General features: G+C 48.2%; 1 protein-coding gene across 3 annotated transcripts in view; it reads right to left on the bottom strand.

Moving 5' to 3' along the window:
* LOC144110526 (uncharacterized) overlaps positions 1 to 21575 on the bottom strand; it is a 286270-nt gene that overhangs the window by 118623 nt on the left and 146072 nt on the right. The window contains exon 1 of one of the 3 annotated variants that reach the window (XM_077643519.1): positions 4106 to 4471. The exons of the other annotated variants lie outside the window; for them this stretch is intronic. The gene's annotated coding sequence lies outside the window, so the exon portion shown is untranslated. Of the gene's footprint in view, positions 1 to 4105; positions 4472 to 21575 lie in introns of those variants that run through there. 3 annotated transcript variants of the gene reach the window in all.

Below are 21575 nucleotides of genomic sequence, written 5' to 3' on the forward strand. Positions count from 1 at the left end.
CTCGCAGTAGCACATACTTCGTATGAGATAGTTTAGCAAGAGACACAGCGAATTCGCTGAAGAATCGGCAGAAGAGTGCCTTTACACACCTAGAAGAAGCAACCAGTTCAAAGGTAAACACTATGTTTCGTTTTCATAGCGAATAGGAGACTGGAATACACACTCACATACGACCTTTAGTGAGCATATCATCTTACTGCTGTGACAAACGCTACGCCGATTTCGTCAACGCTTCTTCCCCAATGCGTAAAGCTGTCTTCACTACCTTGGAACAGTTGAAGAAAGTCAATATAACCTCATTTCCTCATCTGGGAGTTCCTCTTTGAGAGGTAAAATCTAGAATAATAAAAAGTGAGGGAATGCCTGCTTCAGCACAGTTACCGCAGGATAAAACCAATCAAAATAAACGAACAAGGGCTAAAAGAACACAAAAAAAACTAAAATGTAACTTTAAGTCAAACGTCAACTGTAAAATAACCTGAAAACTGTTCTAATCGACTCAATATCAATGAAGTCAAAATCAATCAATCAGTCCGCCCACTGCAAGTAGCCCGAATCAAAAATACATTCTTATACAGTTATCTCGTAAAAGCAGTCGCTTTTCCTGGTGCATCCTTGAAAGAGAAATGAGCTGAATTTTCCTTCAACCAGTATAGAAAATTCTATTCATAGACAGGCCCTGTTACAAGCGTAGTGTACTTCACAGTGACGAAAATGCGTCGGCTATTTGTAAAAAAAAATTTAAAAAATGCCGCTAAATGTTGAGCACGGACAAGCTCAGAATGATTTATGCAAGTGTACTGTGCTACGGGAAATATGAACCGCCACACTGTAGCTAAATGACAGCGCCGTTCTTAAATGGGCGCCAGCCGTTAGTCAGTCCTCCAGGGAGAGCCATATCGTGCCTATTATGCTTGCATAAAAATCCAACTGTCTTCAACCCCTTGTCCTGAGAAGCAGCGCTTACTAGATCTTACAGGAGTGCTCACACAAAATTTTCAAGCTATTCTGATGCGATCTACACACAGACCTCCCCCAAAGGCAGTAGTGGACGTATTGTTGAACGTATGCAGCATAATTAATGCGCCGCAGCTTGTGTTACGATTCCAGAAAGCAAGGTGATGGGATATGAAGTCAGACGTATTCACGGCACTTGCTACGGAGGTGACGTCGACCAACAAATCGGACCCCCAGTGGCTCACTGAACTCCTGTACACACGGAACACAAACATGCCACGAGAGACGTCACGTCTAAAAATTACGTCACTAGGAACGAGATTCGGAGAGGTCCGGCAGCTTGTGACAGCTCCCGGTCGAGAACTGAGGGAAATGCATATTTCATCAACGTCCCGTCAGTCACAAAGGCCACGAGGTCAGCATATACACTCTATATATATTGCAAGCACGAAAGAAGCGTGCGCTTTTTGTCTCTTCACAGACAGGATATTTTTGCGTGGCACGTCAGTCGTTTGCGTACAGCCTACATCGTTGGAAAGTCATCGAACGCCGACTGCTTGTTCACAACTAAATGTTTCCCACTAACTATCGGGAACTTGCGCTGAAGTATGCGGTGCCGACTGCAGCGCCATAACACACTGCCTAGCGAGAAGAGTAAGCAGTTTTGGGTAGTACTCTTCGTTCTTTTCCGCGCCACCTTCAGGCGCTTATTGGCGTGAGCCTCCGCGCTCTGTCGAAGGCGCACGTGCCGTGCGTCAGCTATCTGGGCTACGCCGAATGAAGCTAGGCAAGAATGCTGTCAGCCAAACGCGGGTAATCGCGCAGAATGTGTTCTCGCGTTATTTCTCTCTTTCTTCTTTCACTCCCTCCTTTATCCCTTCCCTTACGGCGCGGTTCAGGTGTCCAACGATATATGAGACAGATACTGCGCCATTTCCTTTCCACCAAAAACCAATTATTATTATTATTATTATTTGCAGCGGCCCAAGCGGCTGACAAAAGCAGATTTGAGTCACCTAATGGAACAATTGCAATGCCACCTTGGCAGCGCAGCTTCCCCATAGACCACTACAGAAGCCTTGTTCACAAACACTGACAACATGGCGCCCGACTTCAAAACAATTTCATTCGACGGACCCCTGTCTATCCACAGATTTCAACGCGCCCACACTAGAAGCCCCGTGGAGCCAAAATACGGCGTGCTTCATAAAATTCGCCCATTGGCTGAAGGGATGTGACGTTACCAGGCCGGACATGACGTCACTTTCGTTAAAACAGACAGCAACAAGCCATCAGCCTGGCGGCTAGCTGAGGCCGTGAAGCGACAATGTATCTACACAAGACGTTAGTTTGCGAGGCTCCTGAGTACGGCTCCCTTAGGCCTCCCTGCCGGGGCGTCCAAAAAGGAGTTTCATTTCGGTGGCAATAAAAGTTTTGATGATGATGATCAACAGCTGTCAATACTGACGAATTGACAACACAACGTAATTAGGTGTTACTGTATCTTTTATTTACTTCATTACCTCAAATACATGCATTTGCATGGGCTTTGTAAATCAGCTCATACAGAGACCATGTCCGCAGCTTAATTAATATTCAATTAGTAAACAATTGTCGGCGCTTGATGACTTTGCATCGTGACTATTTTTGCGAACAAAAGGGTTTCCGCAAAACCCTCAATTTCATTAGTCCTGATTTTTTCCCCCGCCGACCCGCGATGATAACGAAAGGTAGAAAAAAAAAAACGAAACACTACAACACAGGCAGGAATAACACGCGTTCACGTCCTGTGACCGAGATTTGACATCTGCCACGTGACCCTGAGAGCCGTGACAACTCGCCGCCGGCCCGGCTCGGAGGTGACGTGTGACGCAGCGCGTGTCACACCGCTTCCCGCAGCTGGGCGCTTTCCACTGCGAGCACGCCAAACACGGTTCGCGCACGTGAAGAATACCAGGAAGCGAATTTGAAAGCTTGCAAATGCCAGTTAGACCACATAACGAATACGTTGTTCGTTGTTTTTTTCGCCTCTTCGACCTTTAGGACAGTGCTATTGTAGAGAACGTTACACTAGCGCAATTAGACTATCACAGTTTGCATCCTATAGTAAGAACACACATTCGAGTTTTTTTTTTTTATCGCCAGGTTTTATACGACAGAGCAGAACCTTCATACCTGGGTCTGCTCCACACGAATGTTTGGCGCGGAAATGTTCCCTCAAGAATTGATACAAACCGCGTGGGCCCCATAGCTGGATGACAGCGAACGCGATTTACTGAGTGAACAACGCGAACAGCCAAAAGCGGCCGCGCTGAAGTCCCAGTGATTACGAAGCATGATAAGCACATTTCTCGTAATCGACGGCCGAGTTTCAAGCGCTGTTGTAGGATGCGTCTGCAGCAGCTTATCGACACATTCTGCCTGGTCACAGGTGCACACCCGATTGTAGAATCAAAGCTGCCAGACGGCACTCACTGAAAGCATTGGGCTAAATCTTAGCACTGCTGACTTCGGAACATTCGCCTGCGGCACACTTTGGTTTTATACCCATGAGTCAGGTGCATGCGCAGTGAGAACAGGAACTGGTGATCAGCGGCACGTTCCCGTTAAGAGACAAGAACAAAACGAGCACCGCTGGTCACGCGCTGTGTGCTTCAGAATGCTTTGTAACAGTACGGCACAGAGGCACTCAATGCCTCGAGACCCCAGCGCACAGCTTGACGTCACATCTCAGCTAGACGTTTAATAAGACGTCTTTCCCGACTCCGGCAAACTCCTTCAGAATGGTGACGTCGAAGTGTTTTCACATTGCAGCACCTAATTGATTTCGTAGATAGACATGCTATACATCCAGCCAACATTTTCATTTTACCCATTTTGTGGGGGCGAAAACCTCGTTTGAAAAACGAAATAGTCCCCACAGAAGAGCTGCGGACGTCGATCAAGCATACAACTTCACGCGAAGACCGAAACAACGTGACAGCAGTCCTCCAGGATTGTCACACCGAAAGATCACTACCGGCTTTTAACGCAAACATAAGCTTTCTTTTACACCTCGAATCCCTCATTGATCTTTTGTGAAGATGTCTCGCAAGAAGCTCAGGAGGAAACACCGCAACTAATTAAGCAAGTGCGTTTAACCACTTACCGGAGAGACGTCAGGAAGTTGAACTCGCAACACCCCGTTCACAAAGGAGTCTCCAGTGAGTTATAGGGGACCCGAACAACGATGACGCCGAACACAGCGGGTTCTCAGCACAGCCAACAACGGCAACGCGCAGCACGGCTTGCCTTCCAGTGCTCCCCAGGACAGACGCTTGCGGAGATGATGGCAGCCACAGAGCGAAGACGCGCGACGGCTGAGCGACGAAGGAAGAGGGGAGGGGGGGGGGGGGGGGCGTAGATCGTAACGCAGTCAAGAGCGAGGACCAGTCGAGCAGCGTGAAGCTGGCCGTGCGAGCCAAACCTGCTGGCGCGGTTTATCGTCTGTTGCAGCGGCGCCGGGCGTCGAACTGCGCGCGGACACCTGTTGCTTTGCGTAGTTCGGCAGCTGGCCGCCAGATGCCCGAGGCGGCGCCACCATCGCGCGCGTCGGATGGAAGCGGCCATCGTGAAAAGGTGGCGCCGCACTAGAGTCTGCGCGCGCCGCCGACAGATGGCCCTCGCGGCGTGAGTCGCTTGTTCACGCGCTGGTTTCATGTCCGCCCAGCTGACTCCTCACAAGTAACAGGTCCTGTTGGACCAATTCATTCATTTTGATGGAAACGACGCTGCTGACAACCTTTTTTGAAGCGCGAAAAACATTTTTTTGGTCTTATTGGCTTCATTAAAGCGCTAATTGATACGAATGCACTGAACTTAATTTCTTACATACACGTTTGTCGTCTGCACAGAAAAACGCATTCAACAAGAACACAGGGTCGAACCTTTCCTGTCCTAAACGTCACTCAGTTGCTGTAGTATTGTCCCCTTAGCAATTACGCATTCTACAGATTATGACACATCGGCGTGATCCCGTGTTCGACACTTCAGATGATCAGGCACGACTGTCGAATGGCGGCGAACATTACGAATATTTTATTCAAATGTCTACCATACTGATACACTGCAAAAAAAAAAATCAATGGGGTGTGCTTATGAAAATATAAAACAGACAGCTACAAGCGTCTCGACGGGGGACCTGCAGATTTATTGATTCTTATGGTACAATCTTATTACACTCCAAAGAAACTTTGTTCATAAACAACTTCCCGTTGAAAAAAAGTGCGCCTGTCCAGACACAGGACACATGGAGGTGACGACAAAGGGTGGTGTCATGTGTCTGCTGTCTATAGCCTCCTGATGTGTCACCAGCTGGCCTATACATCTGCCCTCCTTAAGTTCGTCCTTGTCCATTCGCGTTGTCGCAAATTACGCCTCTGACTCCCCTGTCATCAAGCGTAGCAGCTGTAAGCGGACAGAGTTGTCGAGCACGGTCAGGTGATTCTTAGGAGTGACTTCCTTGATCGCAGATACATCCTCCACCCATCGCCGAGTTCTGTTGTTTTCCCGTTGAGTCATGCAGTGGTTGCGCCGCGCAGCTCAACACTGCTCTCGTACCAAAAGGAAAACGGTCGCTCGTCTATCAAATGCGCATAGCGCATCCGTGCTTGGCAGCCAACGACAAAATGCCTCGATGGAGTATGTCGCGTTAGTTATATAGCGACAGTGAGAACTGAATGCCGAATAGCAATCCTCTTCAGTCTGTATGCAGGGTGACGCTAATTGCAAATCGGTGCATTAGTCACAGACAGTGACGTCAAGACAGCCCAAGCTTCGTTATGTGACCAGACACACGATGGTTCTGGCTCTGTTTTTAGCCTAATTTTACTTGCCAATAACGAGGCTTCGAAATTATTTTATATATTAACCCCTTTGTATAATGGTCGTCAAAACTTACGACACATTGTATCCCTTCTGCTGCCTAATTTATTAGGCTTTGTTACCAGTCATGGGAGGTCATCCCTCAGTTTCTCACCTTGGGACCTTTTTCTGAAAGTACTGTAAATACGTACATACCTAGTTCTTTTTCTGTAAAACTTTGATTTATTTAATTGATCAATCGATTGATTGGTTGAATGATTTAAACGCAAGTCGAGACTAGTGAAGCTTGTTTATTTCTTGTCCCGCACTGGCCACAATTTTAGGTGCCACGAAACATTTACCACTCAGCGTGGCGCGTTGCCACGGCGTATTGCAGTGACGTCATGTGACGTCACTGTATGCTGGCCAGTCAGCGGGGCGCAGTGTTATGCCAATGCCGACGCCGCAAAAACCGGGAAACATGTTCTTAACAGCTAGTTGTCTGTAAAAGTATTCCCAGACGTCTTGCCGACCTTCTGATCCAAAGAAATGACAGCCACAGTTTACACCATGTCCTCCAAAGGGGCAGGCTCACATGTGTCACGTGATCTTACAGAGCAAAGTTTTCGAAAGCTGCAGCTACTTACCACCCCACCCAAAACAAACCCTCCTATTAGCGAGCAGGCCAAGGCGGGAATTTTCTGTAACGACATACATATTAGCACGGCGAAATGCAATAACGTGGAGATGTGGGCTAGATATGGCACATCGCAGAATAGTGTGGAGATGGCTAGTTGGTACATGACAGAACAACGCGGATATCGGTGCGTGACAGAGTTTGTGCATGACAGAGGCTATAGCTGGTGAATGGAGGTACAGGCGGTGGTGACGCCGTTTTCCAGACTGAAAGTCCCATGTCACACAATTGCTGTTAAAACAAAAAGAAAACATTTTCAGGTCTATGACTGATGACTGCTAGCCTTCTCCTGGACAATCTTTAATTTGCCTGAGGTCAGGGCCATATTAATGCTTGCCAGAATGGACAAACTAAAGCACCGTGCACCGAGCGAGAGCTCCGTGCTTCCAGACCGGTATCCGCTGCTTCCTTCAGGCTGCTCATCATCACTGTCACCTTCATGGAGCCACCGCTAGTCTTCCCGAAGGTTTCGACATATCAATTAACGCGTGAAAAGAACGCCGACCGCAGAAGCATTGCTCAGAGCACATGCCCGACCTTGACGACATAATGGAGCAACGCACCGGCTCCTCCCGAACGCAATCCGTACGCAAATTCCCAGGCCGTCTCTCTATAGTCCATCGGACGGGGACCACCACCACCACGACGAGCTTTCGTCAGGCGGGTTCGCTGGCGCGCGTTCCCAGCGAAGGGCTGCTCCATTGAGGCAGCGGTCAAGCCAATGTCTTAAAGCTGCGGCCCTTTTGTCCCCATTACCGGCCAGCCACACAGGCACAACGGCTACTGTCTGGGGGACACACAATGACGGCTCGAATCGCGCGACAATAGAGGTCGCCCCCCCCCCCCCCCCCTTCACGTCCAGACGGACAACCGATTGCGCTGTGTGGTGCGCTGTGCAGACAGACTGGCACGGATCGCGACCGCATAACTCAACCCGCCGAGCAAAGCGATTGGACGAACAGCTAGCCCAAGGAGGCACGCCAATCAGCATGACAACGAAAGACGGGGGGCGGTCGGAAGTTTTTGTCGAAAGCGCCCGGAGAGCCGATACGGGGGGGGGGGGGGGGGGGATATTGTGACGACAACGTCGGTTCATAATTCTTGCACAACGTGGACACACGGTAGAAGCCGAAACGTCGGGTAGAGCGTAGGAAGGCATATAGGGAGTCGGGTATAGAGCGTTTGAGTACTCACTAATCGATTCCTTCCCTGATACGCTGACTTGATCGAGGAAGTTCACGCGTGTTATATCCTCCGATATGGGAACACAGCAAAAGTGCCAACGCCGCTTTTTGAAAATAAAAGTGTGAAAAGTACGCAAAAAGGGATACCTAAACAAAACGCTAAGGCGCCCGTGTGCTGTGCGATGTCAGTGCAGGTTAAAGATCACAAATGGGTCGAAATTATTCCGGAGCTCTCCACTACGGAACATCTCTCTTCTTTCACTCCCTCCTTTATTATCCCTTCCCTTACGGCGCGTTTGCGCCATTTCCTTTCCCCCAAAACCAATTATATATATATATATATATATATATATATATATATATATATATATATATATATATATATATATATATATATATATATATATATATATATATATATAGAGAGAGAGAGAGAGAGAGAGAGAGAGAGCTATTTCCGCTTTCTCCAGAGATTGAGCGGTCTTCACACATCACGAGTCCGGTTTCAGTAACGGAATAACTGGCCCCTTCAAAACAACAATAAAAAATTCTTCACCCTCCTCCGTTCTATGAAGTGTGCGAGGTGCTCGGCGAAACTTGGTTTGCTTGTGTATACGAGTAGCGGGCTTGAAGGTGTGATTAATGCTTGCCTCATCTCAGTCACCCCGACTGGGTGTGCATGTTTCACTGCGGTACTCTTCTGCTGACGGCGAAGACGACTTACCAGGACGAGAGCAGGTGCTTTCAGCTTATGTTCGCGTTGTTTCTATTTAATAAGCTCAGACTTGCGGATCAATCGATATGTGAGTGTGCAGTATTACGTGAGCAGCGCGCATGTTGCAAATTCTTGACATTTATTCAGGCCTCGGTGATACACAAAAAGAAGTAAGGATCGGGCAGTATTGGCACCGCACGAAAGTCTCGCTACTCTCGACGCGGAGTTACAACTCCTCAAGTATCAACTAGCCATTACCAAAAGTAGCTCAGAGACAAGCCGGCGGTGGGTTTGGAGGGAGGAGGATTAGGATGTCTAGCATTGCCTAAAGACGGAACAAACAATGAGCTCCAAATCTCCATATGTGCACCTTATCTCAAAGCAGAAATTGACTTCGATCTCACACCATCCTATTCGTGTTGTGCATTTAGTTCGCAGTTTTGTAGCCGGTCGCATGAATGTGTTCCTGAGATAAGCAATATTTATTTAGTCTCTCCAGAGAGAGTGCCCAGCTTTCCTTTTACTACCACCGTGAAACGAAGCCCCCAGATATGGAAAGCAGTCATCACGCTGCATTGTGCTGCGGGATTTAACAAAATAACCAGCATTCCCGATGCAAGCACCTCAGATGCGTGAAGGACATTCTAATGACAGTAATAATAGTGACGCCTATGACAAAACGAAAAAGTGCAATTCGGAACCCCACTCATAACTATGTCGTCGATTGGCATGGTGGTCCAAGTTGCGGTAAACTTAATGCGATCTCATATTTCCTTATTTCTTGTCTGCACGCGATGCCACTCCCTTCGAAAAATTTCTTCACACAGTCTATAGCGTGTCCACAGACGTTTGTCTATAAAATCTTTAGACATTCTATTGACAAATCCCATAGACTAGTCTACAGGCAATACAAATACAATAGACAGTCTATAGATTTATGGCCAGAAACGTTTAGTAGACTTTCGTCTACAGACTATGAACAGACAAAAGAAAATTTCTATAGGAAGGCAATCGAGTCTATAAGAAGTCTGTAAACAGTCTACCGACCATTTTTTAAGGGGTCTGGTAAACAAAAAATAAGAGGGGGGGGGGGAGGACACCGAACTTTAAAATACTTTACAGTGAGCCCGCGGCGAAGACCTTCGAAATCGTACAGGCGTTCGCATTAAAAACCGCACGCTCACTCCACCACGTAGCGGGCACGCGGAGCACCCGTTTACCCATGCAAATTAGCCGCATGCGTGTTTTTATCGCGGCAAGGCCGCGTGCGCCAACAGCTGCCGGCAGCGAGATGACCGAAACGCCCCACAAAGACAGCTCTTTAATCATGCCGGTTTAGACACTCCTATAAACACCAGCATTAAATACAGACACAATGAATAATAGAATAGGCAATTTACAGATTGTCGTGCCACCTGCTGGTAGAAAACAGAACTGCTCAATACGCTCTTATTGTATGCAGGACGCCGCCGATAGGTGACGCCACCACCCGCAGGCATCGCACCGACCTGATAGTCTCCTAAGAGGAGGCGCTGCAGGCGCAGGAGTTCTAAAATTCGGCACCATGTTTGATAGGCGACGCCGACAGCAGCTCCCTCTTTCGGAGACGGAGTGCGATTACATGAGAGGACTATGCGAATATTTCGGGTCTTCCGAACATCGACTGGAATAACGCTGTATTAAAATGACAGATATAACTCCACTTGAAGAAGCGAGAAAATATATGAATAAATATGCTTTCTACATCGCACACACACATACTACAACTGAAAGTTATATCTGTGCTGATCGTGTTATGTAGCACATTCAATGACATTTACGGACATCACTTCCTGTACTTTTTGTATTTTGTACGCTGTATTGTAAGTAATTTCACATTACATTACCGCCTGTATCGTAATCTGAAAGTGCTTTGTTTTCTTCAGCGTAACGCCAGAAAGACATTCAGGGTAAACAAAATAAAAATTAGAACATTTGGTAAGTATCCCAAGATTTGCCTTCACGTACTCAGAAAATCATTCCTTACCGAAGGGGCACGCATGAAAAATTGTGATGCGCACGTAACACTAAACGCATGTAAGGAAACGCTGCATGTCGTTTTTGTCTCTAAACGAACATTAACATTCTCAGTTTTTCTCTTTGGTTCGTCCTGCAAGACTTGTCTCTGAAGTTGGTGAATGCAGCGAAAGCGTGAATATTGGATGCTTGATGATTCTTCCTGGTGCCAAAACCCCGCATCACGTTAAAACAAATGCTGAGGATTAGATGACTACAGATTAATTCCGAGGTCACGGCTTCCAGAGAAGCATAGCCGGCTGCCAAGCTGCTAAGGACAGCTCCACATAATTTCAAACAGCGCGCAAAAGAGGGACAGAGAAGAAGGCGACAAAGCAGCACTGAACTTACAACTATCAACGAAGCCTGTAGCAACTCGCCTATAGCCTGACTCTTTTCTAGATAACAACACCCCTCTGGAAGTCATCGCTTTACGTCAGTTCAGCTTACCTTCAACTATACCGACAAACTGTTTTAGACAGCGCATATACAGAAACGGGGGCGAAATGCATAAGCCGTCTATTTGCTGTGCGATATCAGTGCACAACAAAAAAAATCCAGGTGGCGAGAAATTAATCCGGAACCTTCCACTAGAACTATTACCGGATACAACTCAAGAGCGAAGCGGTATGTGCCCCTCAAAGGAGGCCCTCCAGCTAAAGGCGTCGTCCGATTTTCATGACGCCGCGATTAATCCGATTAATCCGTGGTCAATGTCATTTTATCTGCCACTCCCTGTGGTGTCAAGCTAGCAGGTACACGGAGATTAACCCACGGCGTCATGGGAATCGGTCGATGCCATTGCCTGGAGGGCCTTCTTTGAGGGGCCTTTGCCACTTGGTGTTTGAGTTGTATCTGACTATAGCATAACAGGCCACAGCTCTGATCTAGCAAGTAAATAGTCTGATCAACCAATCAGTCAACGGAAGAAAATCACCCTCACGTCCGTGTATTCCCCACTATATCAATCCACGATAAAAAAAGTTCATACCAATCACGTCCAGTTTTTTTTTTTTCAATTCAACTGGAGCAAGGAGCTGTCGCTACGAGCTCTCGATGACTACAATGTCGTTTTCGGTCTTGACGTCACGACTTCGAATCGACAGGCGAGAAAATTTTATACAAAATGTTCTCGGCAATCAACGCGTCTTCTGCTGCCGAAGACACATCGGCATAGCCACGAAGACCTATGTAGTATTTTCTAGGAGCACAGGTTAAATGAAATCGTCCTCAGCGTCCCTTCAACGATTCGACGCCCTTCGAATCGGAAATGCGAAAAACGATGCCGCCGCCATCTGGAAGACGTTGAAGTAACGAGCGTAAGCTGTTTGGTTTAGTAGAATTGATATGAAGGAGATTAAAGCTAGGTACAACAATGGAAATACGAATGTGACATCTTGAATTTATAAGTGACGTCACCAATCAATCATCAATTCGATATATCAGTGACGTCACCAATCAATCACCAATTCGATATACTAATTGCGTCACCTGTCAATCACCGATTGGGTCGCTATATCGATTTACTATGGGGGCCCGCCATATTGAATTCCTCGGGCTTAGGTTGGTTGGTTGGTTTTTGGGGAAAGGAAATGGCGCAGTATCTGTCTCGTATATCGTTGGACACCTGAACCGCGCCGTAAGGGAAGGGATAAAGGAGGGAGTGAAAGAAGAAAGGAAGAAAGAGGTGCCGTAGAGGCGAGCTCCGGAATAATTTCGACCACCCGGGGATCTTTAACGTGCACCGACATCGCACAGCACACGGGCGCCTTAGCGTTTTTATGGAGGCAAAACGCCAAGGCGCCCGTGTGCTGTGCGATGTCAGTGCTCGTTAAAGATCCCCAGGGGGTCGAAATTATACCGGAGCCCTACACTACGGCACTTCTTTCTTCCTTTCTTCTTTCACTCAACTCGGGCTTAGGAAATTTCACGCCGAAGGGAGGTGCTAGCAGACCCCAAGAAATCGAGAAACGTGATGAGTAAGAGCTAACGCTCTTAAAACAAGAAAACAGGACCCAAAACGTAGGTCACAAGTAAGCCGTATATAGGAGAGCACGCAGAAGGGAGCCAGCCGCTGGGCAGCGCTCGGAGCGACGCGGTCCGTTCCCACGATCGGGAAGGCAGGCAGGCTGGACGGCTGGCAGGCCATCGTAAGCCAAGGCACGCTGTGTAAGGAAGTAGGTTGTCCAAACGCGGCACGACCCAGCCGCCGTGTAGCCTCAAGGGGACGCCTCAGACGCGTGTCCGCGGTGACCCTCGGAAGAAGCGTCGAGTCAGCCGCGCAAAGCAGGCTTCGACGTGCAGCAGCCAACACCTGCCCCGTAGTATACACTACTACTACGCAAGCGAAGAGGAGAGGCGTCTGACAGGCCGCGAGTCCTTGGACTACATTCGGGCTGACGACAAGCGGCTGGGATGGGCCATCGACACGCGGCTACACACTCGAACTAGATTCGCCCATGCTACTCGAACGGCTCGACGGGAACTTGTAGGTACATCGCAGTACAGTCGCCGCCGAATGTATGTGGCAACACTTCGAGAGGTGCATCCACCTTACGAGCAAAGCGCCAACCCGTCGCAGCTGCCAGGTTTCAGAAAGTTCTAAATTTATCGTGCGCCGAAATGTAGCCGGCAAAATCGAAGAAGAAGCTGAGGCAAACATGTGTGAAAAAAAAAATTCAAGTACGTATTTGCGCTCTGCCACCGAACGCGCTATAGTTGCCAAAGCTATACGCCCTGCTGCTGGCTGTTTTTTTTTTAAACGCCCAAGACCTGCAGTAAAGTATTAGACCTACAGACTTTTTGGGCAAACCGGGCTGCCACAACGATCGCGACGGGCGCGCGGTCATGCGCCTCCTGGCGCTGGTCACGTGACGCGTATACCGTCGACATCCGCCGGGGAGGTCTCCGTATAACAGCTCTCGCTGTAAAAAAAAAAAAAAAGCTGGAACCCCCCGGAAGACGATCACAACGCTGAATAACGAATGCAACAAATGATACCGCTGGAAAGAGGAGGGCGTATACGCCAGAAACAAGAAGAGAGGCCCCGTAAAGTGGCAGGTCGATGAAATAATTGGCACGCAGACGACGACGGCGACACGACTCCCACGTTTTGGCACAACTTCGCTCAAGACATTAAGGCGCGAAGTAAGGCGAGTTAGTGAACGCACATGTGTAAATATTTTCATTCTGTGCACATCGCCGCCAAGTTACGCCGCAGCGATATCGACTGCCAAAGGAGGCGGGACGAACGTCGACTCGCGACCGCTGCTCTGATGGGACAGTACCGTTTGCTTGTTCAATAAGCACAGTAAAGAACAATGAAATGTATTAATATGAACTCTTTGTAGCATCTCGGTGCTGTCAAGATACATGTCAGACCACTCGTCGAGGTTGAGGTTGAGGAATTTGATGATGTTGCACGGTTACAGGCTCGAGCGGTTTTGAATTGCCCACAATTCCCACGCTTTAGATATAACTGTCAGAGGGACATCGTCAATATCTGCGGTACAGTCCCGTGTCCTAAAGCTGCTTTCGTGTACACCTACCGAAACGCTCATACGGTATGACTCAAAAGTAACTACTGAGTGGGAACTGGCACAATTTGCGGTATGCAATTTGGCACCGTGAATGTACTATGGAGAACCGGGAGATTCGGTTGAAAGTTAAGGCCGCTCAATGACTGTCGGTAGCCAAGATATCCAAAGGACTTGTTAATGAAGAAAAGAATAGTTTGACCTGCACCCTGTGCACCAGCGCTTTCAGAAGTGTAGCCTGTTCGCCCCACTCCGAAATTTCCATCTCTTCTGAGATGAAACTCCGCACGCCAACGCGACAACCGGTGCAGTCGAGGTATGTGCAATACACCTCGCTTGCTACTGCCAGCCCAGAAGAGGGACGACCTCTTCGCCATAGGAAAGAAGACCACAGTGTCTGTTTTACACTGCTTCCGTATGTCTGCAGCACTTACAAAAATTTATTTCCACAGTCTATCGACTGTCCATAGCCTTTTGTTCATAAAGTCTATAGACGGTCAATACACGAACCCTATATAACAGTCTATAGGCAATAGAAATACTATAGAAAGTATTAGAGTCTATATACAATACATAGATTTATGGCCATACAATTTTAGCAGACTTCTGTCAATAGACAGTCTATAGATTATAAGTAGGCAAAAAGAAATATCTGTAGGAAGGCAATATAGTCTATAAGAAGTTTACAGATTGACTATAGACGATATTCATAAGAGTGAAGCAGCCGCTTAATACCCATACAGAGACAGAGACGTTCGTTCAACGAAAAGCAGCTGTTTTAGCTGCACCGTGTGTACTACTCTGACGTGCTATGCGCTGTGTATACATTCCAAACACGAATATGCCTATTTGGGAGTAAAAATGAAGTAAGTTATCCTCTAGCCCACTCCCTTTTATGGAAGGGAATGCACTATAGGATAGTTTACTCCTCTTATAATCCTTTCTGTTTAAAGCGTAGGAGAAGCGGCCCAGGGACAGAGACATCTCGAAAAGGGGACGAGGAAGTAAAGCACAAATAAAATGAAACAAAACAGTATAAAAATTATTAAAACTGAGACGGTTATGGGATAAAGGAAACAAAGAACTTAGAAATAAAAAAATTCAAACACGGCGGCACCGAAAGAGCTTAAAGCTCTCAAATGAGGTAAGCGTCCTGGAATTAGAAAAACAAGAATATCGAAGCGAGCTACCGCGAAAGAGAGGGAGGACAGCCCAACCTGCTTGTCAGTGTTAATGACGCTTCAGCGTGCGCCTTCTGTTTTAAAGCCAGTAAAAAGGGGTTCATTCATTCATGTAGACTGGACATTCAAATTAATTACAACGCACTGTTCCAAACAGACCACAGTTGACATCATACGTATATTAAAAACCTATTATCCAGATCTGATGTTTGTGATATATTTTGTTAGACGGTGGGCAGCCAAGAAAATAAAAATAAAAACTGCCCAGTCCGAAACGGCTAATGCACAACGGGCTTCTTTGTATTAGCTGTCATCTATTGAGCAGCAGTGCTTCAAGACGTGCTTTCAATCTCTTCGTGATTTACGCACAGTCTTATCAACTCGTGAATAACTGAGCTCGGGGTTCTCCATTCCAGTACAAGTTAACTCGAAAACCAAAGCCCCGCTCGAGATACGGCCCATTTCTTGGAGCTTAGCAGAGGTGGCGCCGTCTCTCGGCTAAGCACTGAACTATCGCTGGCGCTCTGCAACTCTTCCTTCCTCAGTCATAACCGGGCTCTTAGCAACACTAAGCAGTTTGTGTGATTGCCGCAGATGGTGCGACCATCTGCTAATCTCCCAACGTCCAGTCTGCTGGAGTGACGGGTTTCGGTACACTGGGCGTTTCACAACCGCTGTTTTCATAACAGCGCTCCACCATAAGGCCCAACTATAGCCTGGCAACAGGTCTTCTTGCTTCATGCGGCCTACTAAATTGATCCGATGGCCCAGATGCGGGCAACCCCCCCCCCCCCCCCCTTCCGCTTGTTTCTCTCAGGGTGCAAAGACGGCGTGTGTTACACTACAGCCCCGGTGGTGGTAATTACGGAGGAACGCCATGCCGCCCCGGACAGACCGACGGGAGCATGGTCCACGGAGCATTCCACAGCGGGGCGCCCCTTTACAAGTGGCGCGGCGGTCGCATGACCGCCTCGAAAACAATCGGTGGCCCCCTTGCGGTGGAGAGGGCACTTAAAGAGCCGGTGCAGGAAGACGGCCCCGCGATTCGCCTTGACCGGGTGAGTGTGTTTACAAACCATAGTATACGCGCAGCAGGCGCTATAACGACCGCTGCGCCGCCTGCCGCCGCCGGGAGGCCACTTGAGCGTCGTTTGTGTATATTAAAAAAAGCTCGTCGGAATGTACTTCGGCGCCGGTCGGCGCTGCGGAGCAGACGAAGGCGCAACGGTTCGATATGAATGGCCGCCGGTAGGAACTTCGAGCCGTTTTGTCGTTTTAATGCAACAGCTTTAAGGTCTAACAAGTGAAAAAAAATTAGTTGTCGTTCATAAAATTCGCCCATTGGCTGGGACAAGTGACGTCACAAAAGAGGATAATTCGCATTGGCTGGCGGAAAGTGACGTCGGCGCTGTGGAGCTGACGAAGGCGCAACGGTTCGATATGAATGGCCGCCGGTAGGAACTTCGAGCCGTTTTGTCGTTTTAATGCAACAGCTTTAAGGTCTAACAAGTTAAAAAAAATTAGTTCATAAAATTCGCCCATTGGCTGGGACAAGTGACGTCACAAGAGAGGATAATTCGCATTGGCTGGCGGAAAGTGACGTCACCAGAGCTGATAATTCCCATTGGCTGGAGGTAGGCGACGTCACCACACCGGAAGTGACGTCAATTACGGTAAAGGCACCAACAGCTTGTAATGCTCCCGCATTGCCAACAACTAATGTAATTAGGGTCCTTGTGAATTTGTTTTCTTCCCAACTATGGCCGAAGATGACTTTCGAAGAGGTAAACGCCATCGGAGTACGTAGTATGACTTTACAGAAAGCTGCCTAGTTAATACGCAGGCTGACCACTAATAATTTCACCCAGGTGGGGGCAGTAAAGAAAATGCTAAGTGCGGTCGAATCATATCCCTGTGGTCTCTGGAGAGAGAAGGGGGAGGGGGAGCTCTCATCGGTGAGCGGGGAGGTACTCTGGCGGAGAGCGAGAACTCTGTGGAAAGAAAGAAGAAATAGATTCACTAGTAAAGTCAACGATGACGGAAATGACGTTTCGGAGCACACTTTGAACAAGGTAACTTGCGTGGGCTCCGAAGCGTCCATTCATTATTTGGCTTCGTCAGTGAATCAGTTCCTCATTTCCATTATAACACAAGAACGGAAGAAATTTATTCGAACTCCAAACGCTGACAGGGTCGTTTCTTTTTTTTCTAAGTACAACGTAGAATATTTATTATTTACGGCGAGAGCCGTTATTGGGAGCCTCTCTTAACCGCCGATGAAGCCGTATCCACTACTCGGACAGGGGCCTCCCTTACAAAAATCGTCTATAGACAGTCTATACACTTCCTATAGACTCTATCGATATCTAATTTTATCTATTCGTAGTCTATAGGATGTCTATAGAAAAAGTCTACTAAAAGTGTACGGCCATAAATATATAGTCTATAAACTGTCTACACGATTTGTGTTGTCTATATACTGTTCTCTAAGGTGTGTCTTTAGAAAACCTAAAGACTTTATAGACAGAAGGATATGCACAGTCTATAGACTGTCAAAAGAGATTTTTATAAGGGCTAACCCACCCATCACCATTCTCCAGAAGCTGGTTTCGCTACGTTTCGTAATCCAGCAACAGGATTGCAGTTATCGAGGATGTCACAGCTGTGAGAACTTTAGGGAAAAAAACACCACTACCGCTCTCATCAACACCGCCATCAGTGATGAACTCCTTCAAGGCAAATGACCCCCCTGATGCCGTTCTATGATTGCTCTTGTCATCCGCCAAACACGGCAAATCTGAATTACAAACGAATTTCTTGGCCTCACGCCCTGCTTTATTCACTCACTCTTACTAGTATTACCGAAGATATAATAATGTTCGATTCCTGTTTTCCTGTTCGCGTCAACGCACTTTCGGCATTCGTGTTAGGTGAAGGTTTTACACAAACCTCCCAGCTCTTCTTTTTTTATCAATGGTCGCCTACGTCGCAAACTGATCTGCGTTACTCTTGAAAATAACCACAACAGTCAGCGCGGTCGACGCCTGTATGTTACTAGCACTAGTTTTCAGCACTGGTAGCCCGGAACTAGCGCCGGTTAAATGCCACAAACCCTCCTAGACGACCTCCATTCCGGGCGTTTTCGTGGCCCAGACCCCGCGGAAGATCCTAAGCACCTCTTTGTTTACCAGGCATCCCGCGGATGATCCTAAGCACCTCTTTGTTTACCAGGCATCCTGCGGAAGATCCTAAACACCTCTTTGTTTACCAGGCATCCTGCGGAAGATCCTAAACACCTCTTTGTTTACCAGGCATCCTGCGGAAGATCCTAAGCACCTCTTTGTTTACCAGGCATCCCGCGGAAGATCCTAAGCACCTCTTTGTTTACCAGGCATTCCGCGGAAGATCCTAAGCACCTCTTCGTTTACCAGGCATCCCGCGGAAGATCCTAAGCACCTCTTTGTTTACCAGGCGTCCCGCGGAAGATCCTAAGCACCTCTTTGTTTACCAGGCATCCCGCGGAAGATCCTAAGCACGTCTTTGTTTACCAGGCATCCTGCGGAAGATCCTAAGCACCTCTTTGTTTACCAGGCATCCCGCGGAAGATCCTAAACACCTCTTTGTTTACCAGGCATCCCGCGGAAGATCCTAAGCACATCTTTGTTTACCAGGCATCCCGCGGAAGATCCTAACCACCTCTTTGTTTACCAGGCATTCCGCGGAAGATCCTAAGCACCTCTTTGTTTACCAGGCATCCCGCGGAAGATCCTAAGCACATCTTTGTTTACCAGGCATCCCGCGGAAGATCCTAAACACCTCTTTGTTTACCGGGAATCCCGCGGAAGATCCTAAGCACATCTTTGTTTACCAGGCATCCTGCGGAAGATCCTAAGCACCTCTTTGTTTACCAGGCATCCTGCGGAAGATCCTAAGCACCTCTTTGTTTACCAGGCATCCCGCGGAAGATCCTAAACACCTCTTTGTTTACCGGGCATCCCGCGGAAGATCCTAAGCACATCTTTGTTTACCAGGCATCCCGCGGAAGATCCTAAACACCTCTTTGTTTACCATCCATCCCGCGGAAGATCCTAAGCACATCTTTGTTTACCAGGCATCCCGCGGAAGATCCTAAGCACATCTTTGTTTACCAGGCATCCCGCGGAAGATCCTAAGCACCTCTTTGTTTACCAGGCATCCCGCGGAAGATCCTAAGCACCTCTTTGTTTACCAGGCATCCCGCGGAAGATCCTAAACACCTCTTTGTTTACCGGGCATCCCGCGGAAGATCCTAAACACATCTTTGTTTACCAGGCATCCCGCGGAAGATCCTAAACACCTCTTTGTTTACCATCCATCCCGCGGAAGATCCTAAGCACATCATTGTTTACCAGGCATCCCGCGGAAGATCCTAAGCACATCTTTGTTTACCAGGCATCCCGCGGAAGATCCTAAACACCTCTTTGTTTACCAGGCATCCCGCGGAAGATCCTAAGCACCTCTTTGTTTACCAGGCATCCCGCGGAAGATCCTAAGCACCTCTTTGTTTACCAGGCATCCCGCGGAAGATCCTAAACACCTCTTTGTTTACCGGGCATCCCGCGGAAGATCCTAAGCACATCTTTGTTTACCAGGCATCCCGCGGAAGATCCTAAACACCTCTTTGTTTACCGGGCATCCTGCGGAAGATCCTAAGCACATCTTTGTTTACCAGGCATCCTGCGGAAGATCCTAAGCACCTCTTTGTTTACCAGGCATCCCGCGGAAGATCCTAAGCACATCTTTGTTTACCAGGCATCCCGCGGAAGATCCTAAACACCTCTTTGTTTACCAGGCATCCCGCGGAAGATCCTAAGCACCTCTTTGTTTACCAGGCATCCCGCGGAAGATCCTAAGCACATCTTTGTTTACCAGGCATCCCGCGGAAGATCCTAAACACCTCTTTGTTTACCAGGCATCCCGCGGAAGATCCTAAGCACCTCTTTGTTTACCAGGCATCCCGCGGAAGATCCTAAGCACATCTTTGTTTACCAGGCATCCCGCGGAAGATCCTAAGCACCTCTTTGTTTACCAGGCATCCCGCGGAAGATCCTAAACATCTCTTTGTTTACCAGGCATCCCGCGGAAGATCCTAAGCACCTCTTTGTTTACCAGACATCCCGTGGAAGATCCTAAACACATCTTTGTTTACCAGGCATCCCGCGGAAGATCCTAAGCACCTCTTTGTTTACCAGGCATCCCGCGGAAGATCCTAAACACCTCTTTGTTTACCAGGCATCCCGCGGAAGATCCTAAGCACCTCTTTGTTTACCAGACATCCCGTGGAAGATCCTAAACACATCTTTGTTTACCAGGCATCCCGCGGAAGATCCTAAGCACCTCTTTGTTTACCAGGCATCCCGCGGAAGATCCTAAACACCTCTTTGTTCACCAGACATCCCGTGGAAGATCCTAAACACATCTTTGTTTACCAGGCATCCCGCGGAAGATCCTAAGCACCTCTTTGTTTACCAGGCATCCCGCGGAAGATCCTAAACACCTCTTTGTTTACCAGGCATCCCGCGGAAGATCCTAAGCACCTCTTTGTTTACCAGACATCCGTGGAAGATCCTAAACACATCTTTGTTTACCAGGCATCCCGCGGAAGATCCTAAGCACCTCTTTGTTTACCAGGCATCCCGCGGAAGATCCTAAACACCTCTTTGTTTACCAGGCATATACCGCGCACACAACATCCTCGCTCGCAGTGCGTCGACATGTGAGTGCGCCAACACAGCTACTTACAACGTAGCGCACTCTTTACTCACCGCAAGATGTTTACTCGGTACCTCTAAGCGAAAACAGTCGTGCCAACTGCCACCGCGAAAGAGGACAAGCGGTGGTGGGTCCAATCTCTCCGCTGCACCCCCCCCCCCGCCTTCCACCCCCACTTCGGTTTTTTTTTTCATTCTTATTCGACAGGTGCGGGTGCGGAAGGCAGCGTTCGGCGAGAAGAAGGTGCGGCCTGTCACCTATCAACGAGGCTATGTGGCCCACATGAAGAGTGACGATGTGTGGGTGGACGGGCGCTATTTACTTGAGGTATCCAGCATTTACTCGCCGACAGGCCTGCGAACGTTTCGCCTTAGCGCACCCCTCGCTGCTAGGCGGCGCACAGTGTGTGTATATTTGCTGTCCGCGGCTACATGTGCTTTGAAAATCGTGGCCGTTGGGCACCTGAACCCTGGCGCGATTAGAGTTTCCACGCCGTGAATGAGTCTGTTACTGCGCCTTTCCCTTCTTCGTAACCGTTACAGCGGTGTTAACTTGAACTCGCATAATTCGAACTACCGGTTTATTCGAATTTAGGCTCTGGTTCCTTCAACATCTAGTGCATGAGAAAGCACGAAAGGCGTTCACAAGCAATGGAAC

This window comes from Amblyomma americanum, chromosome 11 (assembly GCF_052857255.1).
Source record: "Amblyomma americanum isolate KBUSLIRL-KWMA chromosome 11, ASM5285725v1, whole genome shotgun sequence".
NCBI classification, from domain to species: domain Eukaryota; kingdom Metazoa; phylum Arthropoda; class Arachnida; order Ixodida; family Ixodidae; genus Amblyomma; species Amblyomma americanum.